This window comes from Leuciscus leuciscus (genome assembly GCF_965113295.1).
Source record: "Leuciscus leuciscus genome assembly, chromosome: 16".
Lineage (NCBI taxonomy): Eukaryota > Metazoa > Chordata > Actinopteri > Cypriniformes > Leuciscidae > Leuciscus > Leuciscus leuciscus.
Window position 1 is genome coordinate 26,894,943 of NC_138740.1, and position 14,205 is coordinate 26,909,147.

Below are 14,205 nucleotides of genomic sequence, written 5' to 3' on the forward strand. Positions count from 1 at the left end.
AGTATTCACTGGCTTGCAGTTGTTCTAAAAGTTGCGATGCAATATCATTGGCCATCTCACCTATGCATCTGCTCACTGTATTATCCGACAAAGGCATACAATCTACCTTTGGTGCCGCTGCCTCTCCCAACAACTCCCTGGCGATGTCTTTAGTAGCTGGTAATAATAATGCTTCGCCAACTGTGTGCAGCTTCTTAGCATGCGCGATGTGGAGCGATGCCAAATATGACACTTTTCTAAACACCTCTCAGGGACCGATGAAGATAAAAGCAAACGTAATGTAAGATTTGTCATATTTTCTAGTTTTTTGCTTAGCGTTCGCCAAGTCAGATTGACACGAACTGCTTACAGGAGCGGGATTCTTCAAAAATCTTTCCATCATTTGTAGAGCACGTACGTAGCCGCTAATTGCTCCGTTCAACTGTACAAAATGTTAAAAGTACAAAGTATTTATGGATAAATACATTACAACGATCCACTCTTATAAATCACGAAAATATATGTAGATTTGATCTTTAGGATAAAAGATCTTTAGGATAAAAAAAGCAAAAAAATATTTTTCGTTCTGTCGATTCTGAAATATGTGCAAGTGAGTACGTTTTGAAGTTTAAAAACCTTTATAAATGATCTTGATCTTGATCATGAAATGTGCGCTGCCATATTTGTTTGCGCCGCAGATCAGAGAGTCCTGTCAGTCGGATTTACAGCACGTGAATTCATCATTTTCTCCCGAAATACATGCAAGTAAGTGGCCGGTGAACTGGGAGAAAAATAGAGTAAACTTTTGTTACTTAGTATGAGCCCACTTTGGGCCCACAATATTTAACATATTAGCCCACTTTGTGTGTCTGATATGAAAAAATAAATAAAAAATTAATTGGTTAGAATGTTATTGCTGCTTCCATACTACAAACTCTATCACAAACTCTAAACGTATCGTTTTACTAGTGCTTTTGTGTATTTAAATATCTGAAATAAAGCTTAAATGTGGTTGAAAACACTGCAGCCTGTCATCCAGGATCATCCAATCAATTCCCAGTGGACAAAATAAAAAAATCCTGCCCTACGTTTTTTCTTATTCAGGAAGCCGTTTCATTTCGGATATCGATAAAGAAGAAATGTCTACTGCAACTTCCGTTTCATGTCGACTTTAAATGCTAAATTGCAATTAAATGCGGTTAGTTTTGTAAACGTTTTATTAGAGACATTAACTTTTAATTTAGTAAATACTGACACAGTACTCATACTTTAGTATAATTCTCTGCACTTTTTCCCTTGATCCTTCTCTAAACTGCAAGAAGGCAAATCTCCAGGAGCGAGACTGAGCCCCCCTGGTGTATGTGTACGCTCCACGATTACCACTGCATTTGCTACTTTTTATGATTAAAATGTGACTTAAATATATATAGAGATCATAAGTGGCTTTTAAAGAGCTTTCCTTGTTGAAGAGTGCTTCAGGGGGAACTGTAAGTGACTTTGGATAAATGTTTGCTAAATGATTACTTATACAACAGTAGATCACATGCCATAAACAAAGCAGAAATTTAAGCTTTCCGTTGTGTTATCCAAAATCCACAACACAAACTGAGTTTAAAGCGGATTGCCTTAAGACACATTAAAACCCGTCACAGCATTTACACTTCACTTGTTGATTTAATGTCATTGGATTAATTTTCTAAATGCATATTCCATACATTCTTTCCTCATTTGACGCAGAATTCATCGTTCTTTTAATGTGCAAGTACACTTGAGATAAATGCCTTGTCACGTTGGGAGCGCATTTTCATTTATTTATTTCTCATGCCAGAGGCTTAAATTAATCATTAATGATGTATAGGTGTATTAATTGGCTTGTGTTTGTTGTAAGGACGCCAGACGTGTATGCATATTCTGTGTGCAATTAATTCTTTGTGCAGTTTCAGGGAAAGGTTTTGCCACATTATGTTGAATGGATGAAGCCATAATTATCGCTTAATTCATGCCATTAGTGTTCAACTAAACAAAAATTCATTTCTCATCACCCTCTTTCCGCCATTGATTGGAAATGCATTTAATTGACTGTGAGAACGGACCATTAAAGCAAACAGATCAAGGTCCTAGGTTGCATTGTCTTACATATAAATCGAGGGCCTTTTGTGTAGGATCTCTTTTCCTGCTCTCCTTCTCTGTTATCCCTGATTTATCTGATCCCCTATTGTTTGAATTGCTTGCAATAAAGTGACGAGTTCTTATAATATGGATTGGAAGGTCATAATATTCAGAGTCTGCTTTCAAAAATTCCCTATTTTAATACAATTAAGTCTTCAGTTTAACTAAATAATTTAGTTCAATTAATTATGAAAATGATGGCAAAATTGACATCCCTAGATTAATATTTACATGAATACAAGAATAAAAAATAAAGCCTTTTTTTGTGATTTCATAATAATGTAATATCTTTAAATTGTCTTCATTTAAGAGCTTTTCTCAGTGAATCTTGATATCTCGATTAATTAATCGCCATATCATGTTCTTAATTCAATTAACCTAATTATGCACTAATTTACTTTGTGAATCATCTCATCATTCAAGAACTAGGCTTAATCTGTATTAAATAACTTGAAACATTCCTCTTTTAGCTGCTTTATTTTCGTGTTTGATTTAATATTTTCTTTATCCTTTATTATAGTCTATACTTTGTTTGCATTCAGTGTGTCTAGCTGTTTTCTAACACCCTGGCTTTTGTGATATTTTGTTCATCTTTCTAAAATATGACAGTTTTTCTCGATTGCTTAAACTTGAAACTATGCCTCGTATTCTCAAAACAGTAAACACAAATCCATAACGTCTCACCCAATTCCCCAAACATCCTATTTTCAGGAGCTCTACACTCAAAACCATTCACTCTTGCTGAAAAACCAAACTTTGCCCTCAGACATCACACACAAGCCCTCAAAATCACACACACTACAACATAGTCTTACACACTGGTGCAATAAATTCAAAACAACATTTCCAAAACTGGTAAGTTATGTTGCTTGTGGTAACATAACATAATAAAAAAAATATATAATAATAATAATTTTTACTTGAAATACCATAATTGGCCTAGAAAGATAACATTCTGGGAGTCAAAACTATAAAAGAGGAAGGATGCCCTCCCTTCACTGTCACACTCTACAGCCACTCTGTGTGACTGTACGACTGCTGGCCTTTTCTTGCAAGAAAAATAAACCTCATCAAAGACAATTGGACATGTTTGTCTCTTATTCAGTGATAGAATTTTGTTTGCCACCACTATTGCTTCATTTCTCTGTGGATCCATTTTCCAAAACTCAACAAACTGATTCAGGCCCTTTTATCTATTGAAGGCTCTGATTGATGTGTGTTCAATTTTGACTCTTAGTGTTTCCACTTGGGTAATTGTGTGCGAACAATATTGAATGCTAGTGCTTTCTAAATGACCACATGGTCTAGGCAATGAGAAATGAAGGGATTTGTGTGTTAAGATTTGCTTTGACAGTTCAACAATTTTTTTTGATAAATGGCATTATGGTTTTGAAGTTTTAGTTCAAAAGCCTGGTTATAGTGTTTAAGCAATCGAGAAAAACTGTCTCTTTTCCCTGTCTCTCATCTCTTTTCTGTGTCTGTGATTTTTCCTTGTTCAATCCCCAGAATTCTGAGATTTTGTAAGAGCTTCATGGTTTTTGTGATACTTTGGACTTTTATTATTTTTTCTCACTCTTTCTCAGCTCTTAATACGTTTAAAGGGGTGTGTAATGTCTACACAATTTGGGGTACCAATCAGGTACCAGAAAGGGCTGTTTTCAAACAAGTTTCTCAAACACTCATTGGCTTATAAACAACTGTAAATATCAATTTATTACAAACTGAGACAGAAACAATACTTACACTCCTACGAATCGCTCACTTAATGTATAATTGGATGGAATAAAAAATCTTTACCATTGCCCCGATAAAGTGATTTAGGGACTGTTGGTGGTGTGTGAGTGTGTATGGGTCAGTATGTCTGTATTAGCATTCAGGTGAGTCCCACAGACTGACATAGGGTAGTTAACTCTCCTGCTTTGTGTGTGCCTGCTCATTTTTCATTAATAGACAGACAGACTTGTTGCTATATCCACATCCAAACATCATTCAAAAAAAAACAAAAAAAAAAACAGCTGCAGATGAAAGTCTGAAATAATCTAAATAGCTCTGGTGTGAATGATTAACAACCCAGGTGGCCTGCTGGAGAGGGTCTGACTTAATTCTGCATTGGTGTTTATGCAGTGAGACTTGTGTGTCAGAGCCAACTGTGAAGTGTCCCTTTTCCCTCAGCCTGGCTCCCTTCTATAATTATGACACCCTCCAGATGTCACCTCTCCATCCTATGAGCCCTCCTGCACTGCCTGCCAACCACACCGTTTTTTCCCCTCTTTCTGTCGCCAACTCTTGCACTCCCTATGACTTTTATATACATATACATAATATGTGTGACCCGTGCTGGCAAAATGAGTCTGAATGCACACAGGCTAAATACAAGCTACAGGCAAAACAAGTGCAAATGTAAATTTGAGGTTTTCAGAAAAACGAGCCCTCGTCTAGCGATCCCAATGCTCCAAAAAGCCATTAAACATCTGAAAAGTAGATTTAAGTAGGCCTATCTTTATTTGTACGTTTTCTGAGAGGAGTAGCTTTCCTTTGTCCATGAAAAATTGCTGTTTTGTTTTGGAACCTTCAGAAAACTTTAACTCGATTTTTCTCAAAATTTACTTTGTTGACTCTATCGAATTCAAAGTGTAGCTCGTTCATTTTTTTTTTTTTTTCTGATTCAAACAAATCATGCATCATTTTGAAGGTTTTTTAATAGAGAATCAATGAAAATAATAAGTAATTTATACATATATATAATTTAAATATTATAATTACATTTGTGGTGCAAAAGTCTGGGTCCACAATGACATTTTATTACACTTTGAACAGAAACATTTGATTTAAACTTATATAAAACTATAATTAGCAAATTAAAAACAACCGAAGTTGACTAAATTAAGAACTTCTACTACTAAAATAAACATTCTATTGGTATAAATAATAGTATATCCATGTAATAGTATATAGTAAATAATATATACAAGTTACACACACACTATGGCAAGCCGTTTTAACATTTAATAATTTAAACCGACTAGTCTCTATTTTCATGCTACTAGTACTTATTTTTTAGATACTAGTATCTATTCCATTAAGTACTAGTACTTATTCATTAGCTACTAGTGCTTATTCTTTAGGTACTAGTGCCTATTCTTTAGATACTAGTGCTTATTCTTTTGTTACTAGTACTTATTCAATAGATACTAGTACTTATTCATTAGATACTAGTACTTATTCATTAGATACTAGTACCTATTAAATAGATACTAGTACTTATTCATTAGATACTAGTACTTATTCATTAGATACTAGTTCTTATTTATTAGATACTAGTACTTATTCATTAGTTACTAGTACTTATTATTAGATACTAGTACTTATTCATTAGATACTAGTACCTATTAAATAGATACTAGTACTTATTCATTAGATACTAGTACTTATTCCAATAGTGACTAGTAACTATTCTTTTGTTACTAGTAACAAATATATTTTTTTTGCCATTGACTTCTATGGGGATCTGTCATTCAGATATCAACTATTCAGTTCTGACTAGTATGTATTCCAATTGTGACTAGTACATATATATTAGATACTAGTAGTTATTTATTAGGTACTAGTACTTATTTTTTAGATACTAGTAACTATTACTAGATACTAGTATGTATTCAATAAACACTAGTACTAAGTCATTAGATACTAGTACCTATTAAATAGATACTAGTACCTATTAAATAGATACTAGTACTTATTCATTAGATACTAGTACTTATTCAAAAGATACTAGTACTTATAAATTAGCTACTAGTACTTATTCAATAGATACTAGTACCTATTTATTAGATACTAGTATTTATTCAGAATGTTACTAGTAAGATTTTTTATTTTACTAGTCACAACTGCTTTTTTACCCGTCTTATGTTATGACTAGTCAGAACGGCCACTGGATAGTTCAATTAAAAATCTTACTAGTAAAATAAAAAATCTTACTAGTAACATTTGGAATAAATACTGGTATCTAATAAATAGTTACTAGTATCTATTGAATAAGTACTAGTAGCTAATTTATAAGTACTAGTATCTAATTAATAGGTACTAGTATCTAATGAATAAGTACTAGTATCTAATGAATAAGTACTAGTATCTAATGAATAAGTACTAGTATCTATTGAATAAGTACTAGTATCTAATGAATAAGTACTAGTATCTATTTAATAGGTACTATTATCTAATGATTTAGTACTAGTATTTATTGAATACATACTAGTATCTAGTAATACATTTACATTTTACATTTATTCATTTAGCTGACGCTTTTATCCAAAGCGACTTACAATTGCTATATATGTCAGAGGTCGCACGCCTCTGGAGCAACTAGGGGTTAAGTGTCTTGCTCAGGGACACATTGGTGTCTCACAGTGGATTCGAACCCGGGTCTCTCACACCAAAGGCATGTGTCTTATCCATTGCGCCACCACCACCCCTAGTACTAGTATCTAGTAATAGGTACTAGTATCTAAAAAATAAGTACTAGTACCTAATAAATAACTACTAGTATCTAATATATATGTACTAGTCACAATTGGAATACATACTAGTCAGAACTGAATAGTTGATATCTGAATGACAGATCCCCATAGAAGTCAATGGCAATTTTTTTTATTTGTTACTAGTAACAAAATAATAGTTACTAGTCACTGTTGGAATAAGTACTAGTATCTAATGAATAAGTACTAGTATCTATTTAATAGGTACTAGTATCTAATGAATAAGTACTAGTATCTATTTAATAGGTACTAGTATCTAATGAATAAGTACTAGTATCTAATGAATAAGTACTAGTATCTATTTAATAGGTACTAGTATCTAATGAATAAGTACTAGTATTTAATGAGTAAGTACTAGTATCTATTGAATAAGTACTAGTACCTAAAGAATAAGCACTAGTACCTAAAGAATAAGCACTAGTAGCTAATGAATAAGTACTAGTACTTAATGGAATAGATACTAGTATCTAAAAAATAAGTACTAGTAGCATGAAAATAGAGACTAGTCGGTTTAAATGATTAAATGTTAAAACGGCTTGCCATACACACACACTTTTTTTAATTAAATTTAAACATATCAAATATTCCAATGAGAATGTGGCAGTAGGGATGCACCTCACTAATTGTGTAATCACACTGAATGTGATTGTAATTGCGGCCTGGCAACCCTGCTGGAAAACTCTATTTTCTCAAGAACGGAAATGAGTTAAGATTTCACGATGGTTTAGTTTGGCATTTACACACAATCAAACTGTCGCTTGTTAGCCTGTGCAAATGATAATGATGGATGTATCAGTGTCATTTAAGTATTTACTTTTAGTATAGTGATAAAGCGTGCATAAATTTGCATAAATGTTTGTGGAAATAGCAGAATGTTCTGTGAATACTTTCCCTCTGGTGATTGATGGCCTAGTTTCTTGCACTGTAGATGGAAGAGATATTCAGGGAGAGAGATGGACAGATTGAGCTGATATGCACAGAGAGAGAAAAAGAATAAGGAAACTTCTGCCCTGAGTTTGAGTTATCTATCGCCGAGGCAGAGCCTCATTATTTCTGCCTTATATACATGGCCCTGAATGTTTCCCTGAATGTAAGCAGTTTTGAGGAAGTCACTGAAACTTTAGCTTCTCGAGCTATTTTAAGTAGTTAAACTACAGTCAAGCTACGCTTTTGAAGTAGGTTGTTAGTTAGTCCAGGCTGGAAGATCACATCCCACCACAGATAATCTCCTGCTGTTATCTATCACTTATAAATAATGCAAAATTATCTGCTGTATTATGTAATTGATATATACTCAACCTCAAGCCTATTGATTTTCACTATATTTGAATGTCCTCAATATAGGGTTCCCACATTTTGATCAATGGATTTCCTTTTTTTTTTCTTTTTTTTTTTGTGGAATTTATTGAATATTTTCAAAAATGATGTAAATTCAGACTGATTAGTTAATGAATCACACCAATTTGTTTATCATTTCAACTGAATTCATTGACAAGAACTGGGTCACAAATCTGACATCACTATGTCTTGCAGTCGGGAGCAATATCAAGGATCAGAGCATAACAATAAAACTGCATATTTATTATAGAAATTTCCATTAGATTTGATTCATTTCCACGAGGCCTTAAAGGGTTAGTTCACCCAAAAATGAAAATTCTGTCAGTAATTACTCACCCTCATGTTGTTCAAACCCCGTAAGACTTTTGTTCATCTTCGGAACACAAATTAAGATATTCTTGATTAAATCTGAGAGCTGGTTCACTCCTTCATAGGCTGCTAGGTTATTGATATCTGCCATCCCAGAAATGTTAGTAAAGACCATGTTTAAAATAGTCCAAGTGACTACAGTGGCTCAACCTTAAGTTTATCAAGAGACGAGAATACTTTTTGTACGCAAATTATTTTTCAAAATAACGACCTTATTCAACTATTCATTTTCTTCTGTGTGGGCCTCTGAGTGAGTTCACGTAGTGTAACTCTGGGTTGTACGTCAGAACATAGGCTCACTATTGGCCAGCATCACACACATGACCAGCGTCAGCCAATAGTGAGCCTACGTTCTGACGTACAACTCAGAGTTACACTACGTGAACTCACTCAGAGGCCCACACAGAAGAAAATCAATAGTTTTTTCGCACAAAAAATATTCTCGTCGCTTGATAAACTTAAGGTTGAGCCACTGTAGTCACTTGGACTATTTTAACAATGTCTTCACTAACTTTTCTGGGATGGCAGATATCGATAACCTAGCAGCCTATGAAGGAGTGAGCCAGCTCTCAGATTTCATCAAAAATATCTTAATTTGTGTTCCGAAGATGAACGAAAGTCTTACGGGGTTGGAACAACATGAGGGTGAGTAATTACTGACAGATTTTTCATTTTTGCGTGAACTAACCCTTTAAACACTATTGTCAGTTGTTTTGTAATAAGAGGAACCTGGTAAATAGCACAATATAAATAGAATCCAAACAAACCAATTCACTAAAATGAATCAAAATTCGAAACAATATACAGAATATGAGAGAATAATAGTAGTGTGCTTCAACTCGCTTCTGCTTAGTGTTTTGACAGTTGATCTCGTAGAATGTTTTTTTGGCTATAAAGTTGTTTGTTTTTTCTGTGCTATGAAATCTACTGACCTCCTTTTTTCCCTCTAAATCCTTCACACTCTGCATGAGTATGTCCACGTGTATCTTCACGTGTATCCCTCTCTTTAAATTTCAAGGTTAAAAGTAAATGTGTGTATGTTCCCCCTTTAAAGCTGATGAAAGGTTGCTGACACAGCTCATGATTACATCCCAGAAGACCTATTCCACTTGCGGGAGCAGCTCTCAGAAATCAGCACTAGTCCGGTTCACCAATTAGCCCCGCGAGGGCTGTAATGGCTTCTGTGATCAAAGCCTGAACGTCGAGCTGTGCTGGGCCTGTTTCTTTAAGTCCTCCTGAGGAGCACACTACAACTATGGGCTAAAAGCTGCCAACCAGCTGGTCACTGGTACAATGAAAGGTGTCAAGATCATATGTATCTCTGGAGAGCTTTACATTAATACGTTACGCACAGCGTAACTCAAGCACACATAGCCTTTACAAGCACTTCGGAGACCTCCAGCACTTCAAAAGAGGTATTCTTAGCTATACTCTTTTTATAATACACTTACGTCTCTAAGTGTGGCTCATGCTATCTGAGCAAAAGGCATTTTCACATTCTCTGGCGGAAGATAAAACAGTTAAAACACATACATACTGGTTTTTGGATTTTTCTATAGCACTATTTAACATATATCTACTGGATGTTGTGAATTAGAGTAACAATAGTAATGTTATAATCGTTTTATTAATTCTCTTTAATAATAACCGAAACAGTTTAAATTGCCATTTATTAGGTTGTTCAGAAAAGTCTACCCATAATGCGTAGTGGGCGAGAGGGCGCTGAAAATAAAAAAGTGAATGTCTAATCCTGTTTATAAATTTCAGTAAGCTGTTCGATTTATTTTAGTCGTCAGTGGTCATTACTGCTTGTTAAGAAGAAAAGACACTACACTGTTGGGCTAATTTGTAAGTAAATTATGCAAATTACACTCGCAGATTCATCTGACAGGCCTGTGTTTTACTGCATCTGAAATCTTACACTCTGAGTGGGTACTACTTTTGAATATTGAATTAATTACTTCATGGCCATTAAAATAACTGGATATTAACTGTATCAATGACTGACTAAATTAACTTTTGTGTGGACACATTTGTTGAGAAGGAAACTGTAACAGTATTTCCTGATAACAAAAGTCTTATAACAGAGGTTAAGGAGTGCTTGAATAGGAAGAAGTTGGCTTTTATCAATCCCAAATTAGTCCCCCTGAAAAAGGCTCATAATAACTAACAATGACCAACAAAAAGCAGGAATAGCCTACATATTTAGAGGCATACGTACAAAAAACATCTACGGGACCTGATGGAAATTCATCTTTTTTGCTAAAAAACTTTTGCCAAAGAACTTACTCCAGCATTCTGCCCTATTTTTCAGAAATCTTTAGATTCACATACCATTCCATCTTTGTGGAAAAATATATAATTACACCAGTTTCCAAGAAAAATTGCCCAGTTGAGAATTGTGATTTTAGACCTGTGGCTTTAATGTTATGAAATGTTTTGAAAAAACGCAAAGGGGGCGCTCGCGAGCACCCTTCTGAAACCTAAAATGACAAATGTGACACCCTACGGGTCTCATGAACTTAAAGGGATAGTTCACTTTGAAATTAATTTTTGGTATGTTTTAGCTTACCTCAAGGGCATCCAAGATGTAGGTGTCTTTTTTTCCGCAGTAGTTTCAATTTTGATATTTTTAGGTCAAACCGTTCTTGTCTGTCAGTCATATAATGCAGGTCTATGGTCACTGTCTCAAAGAGCATGCACAGAGTCCAAATTAAAACAATTCCCCGTCGTAAGTACACATTGATGGCCTAAGACACGAAACGAGCGGTTTGTGTGAGAAAACGAACAGTATTTATATCGTTTTTACCTCTTATACACAGCCATGTCCAAGTGATCTGATCTGACGTGTACGCAGACTGGTGCATAGATATACACACACTAGATGTCGCCTTGTCTACGGCAGTTCATTGGAACGAATGTATTTAATGCGACATCTAGTGTATATATCTATGCACCAGTCTGCGTACACGTCAGATCAGATCAGTTGGACTTGGCTGTGTATAAGAGGTAAAAACGATATAAATACTGTTCGTTTTCTCACACAAACCGCTCGTTTCATGTCTTAGGCCATCAATGTGTACTTACGATGGGGAATTGTTTAATTTGGACGACGGGGAATTGTTTTAATTTGGACTCTGCATGCTCTTTGAGGTGGTGACCATAGACCTGCATTATATGACTGACAGACAAGAACGGTTTGACCTAAAAATATCAAAATTGAAACTACTGCGGAAAAAAAGACACCTACATCTTGGATGCCCTTGAGGTAAGCTAAAACATACCAAAAATTTATTTCAAAGTGAACTATCCCTTTAAGGGACATGCGTACGCGGCAGCCATTTTAAGTCCACAAAACCGAAAGTGCATATGAAGTGTGCCATTTTAGGCATTTAGAAGACACCTAAGCATATGCAAGTTTACTTTTTGTAGACTTTAGTTCGGCGTTTAATACACTTAAACCCCATAATTAGGAAGCTGCTAGAGTTAAAAGTAAATCCTTTTTGCATCAAGTGATTTTATTCGTTTTTAACAAATCGTACACAAGTCAGGGTCAGCCATTTTTATTGGTGAAATAAAAGGAGGTGAAAACTTATAATACAGGGGCTCACACATTTTATTTGCATTATACACTGGTTGCTGGTCAGGAAAATACTTTTTTCATAAAATTTTCTGATGATTCAGTAATATTGAGTTTACTGAATAGGAACACCACACCTACACTGTATTTTTCTTAAGTTGCCAGGTTTGTAGGCCGGTGCTATGATAATTCCTTGATTTAAATGAAATGAAGACTGTTGAAATGATCTTCGACCCCAGGTCTGTGGGGGATCATAGCCCTGTAATAATTCATGGAAATATTATTGAACAGGTTTAAATATAGATTTACAAAACTGAGATTTAGATTGGTATACTGTAAGTTTTTAATGTATTTAGGTGTTGCATATTTTGTCTGTTGGTATGTATTGTGTTATGCAAGCCCAATGTTGTGTTCTGGCAGTGTTATTTCCAAGTCAAATTTCCGAGAAATTTCCGATTATATTCCGATTAAATTCAATTAAATAAAACAGTGTGTTCTATGTAGGATAAATGCAACGCATTCTCATCCTAGGGCGTCATATACTGACGCTTTGGACATTTCAGAGCTTTGTTCGGTTATGGGTAGGTTTAGGTCTGGGTTAGGGTTAGACCGCTAGGAGGCGCCTTCTGGCCCATATCTATCTGCGTCTCATATTGACGCTAAAGGGTGCCATGTGCGTTTGATGTAGACAAAATGTCCAAAGCGTCAGTATATGACGACTTGGGATGAGATTGGGCTGTAGAATGAATATAATCTGGACGTACTACATCAGTCATGTTGTTTTTTTGCCATGTGACTTACCTGTGTCAGTTGCATCACTTCAGTGTCCATCAGATGCTTACGTCAGAATCATACTTTGCATACTTTTCGCCTGCTGTTTTATGAGTATCATGAATTTGGACATACTACTCTTTTCATTCTTTTTTCACATACTACTGTATATAGTAGGGAAGTATGCAATTTCAGATGCAGCCTTTGTTTAGGTGTGCTGCATGTGAAAATTGTATTCTTAAAAAAAAAATCAGGCTAACGTTTTTGGTTCTTATCAGTGCCACCTGCTGGTCTGGAGTCCTGAGAAAATTACTGATACAGTGGAATAGAAATCCAAAGTGACCAAGACTCCTTTAACGGTTTATTTTAGCACCGTTTCATGTTTTTGCCTTAATGTTGAGAAACCAGACAGGCTAATAATCCCAGGCTGTTGATTCTGTCAGGGGAAGCAACATTTTTTGACGTCTAGAAAGGAGTAGGGAATTGAGGAGGCTAAAACAAAGCCATCAGTAAACTTCTAAGTCAGCTTATTGGTGGAGAAGAATGTGTTGGCTGTCACACCACACAGAAGAGAAAAGGCTGAACTGCAGTTAAGGTCAGTGCTGCTAACGCACTGGTGCGGCGCGAGGATGAGGCTGGAGACATGATGAAAGGTCTTCATTGTTTGAGTCTCGCAAATGACAGGGCGCCTGTGTGTGTGTTAGTGTGGACAAAGATGGCTTAATAGAGGTCATACCATGAAAAAAAAAAAATTGAATAAAATAGGTTAATGTAGATAGACTTTACTTAAATTACAGTGAAAAAGCATGTGATTTGGATGTCTTAAAGGTACAGTAGCAAAACAGCTTGTTTTTAAATAAATGTCAAATAGAGTGTGAAAAATAATCAGGTTGAAATAGCCTAAATTATGATGATTTTGTTGCAGTCTAAACTCTGACTAACATTATAAGTGGACTTGTGTGTAGACCTACTTGAAACGTAGGATTCTTTCAGCTCAAATGTTCTGATCTTTAGGACTGATGTGGACATCACTGCGTTTCGCAAGTGATAAAATCAAATCAGTTTAGACAGTGTAGTCAATATCCGGTTGTATCTACATCGGTTGCTGTAGTGATGATGTACTTAAACACCAGGACGATGCCGAAGTAGCCGTCAGTGTGGAGCTGGAGACACACACACACACACACACACACACACACACACACACACACACACACACACACACACACACACACACACACACACACACACACACACACACACACACACACACACACACACACACACACACACACAGTAGATATATTACTAGGATATTTGGTTGTTTATTAGTATTTATAAAGCACATATTAATGCCTTATTCTGCATGACCATATTCTACATCCTTAATCATACCCAATACCTAAACTTAACAACTACCTTACTAACTTAATAAGCATCAATTAGGAGTTTGAGGCAAAAGTT

At 35.3% G+C, this 14,205-nt stretch overlaps 1 protein-coding gene and 1 long non-coding RNA gene across 7 annotated transcripts in view; one reads left to right on the forward strand and one right to left on the reverse strand.

The window, feature by feature from the left end:
• LOC309477284 overlaps nt 1–14,205 on the reverse strand; it is a 347,071-nt gene that overhangs the window by 217,069 nt on the left and 115,797 nt on the right. The gene's annotated exons all lie outside the window — the stretch shown is intronic.
• The window catches only part of unc5da (unc-5 netrin receptor Da), a 225,137-nt gene that overhangs the window by 105,259 nt on the left and 105,673 nt on the right, over nt 1–14,205 (forward strand). The window lies entirely within an intron of this gene.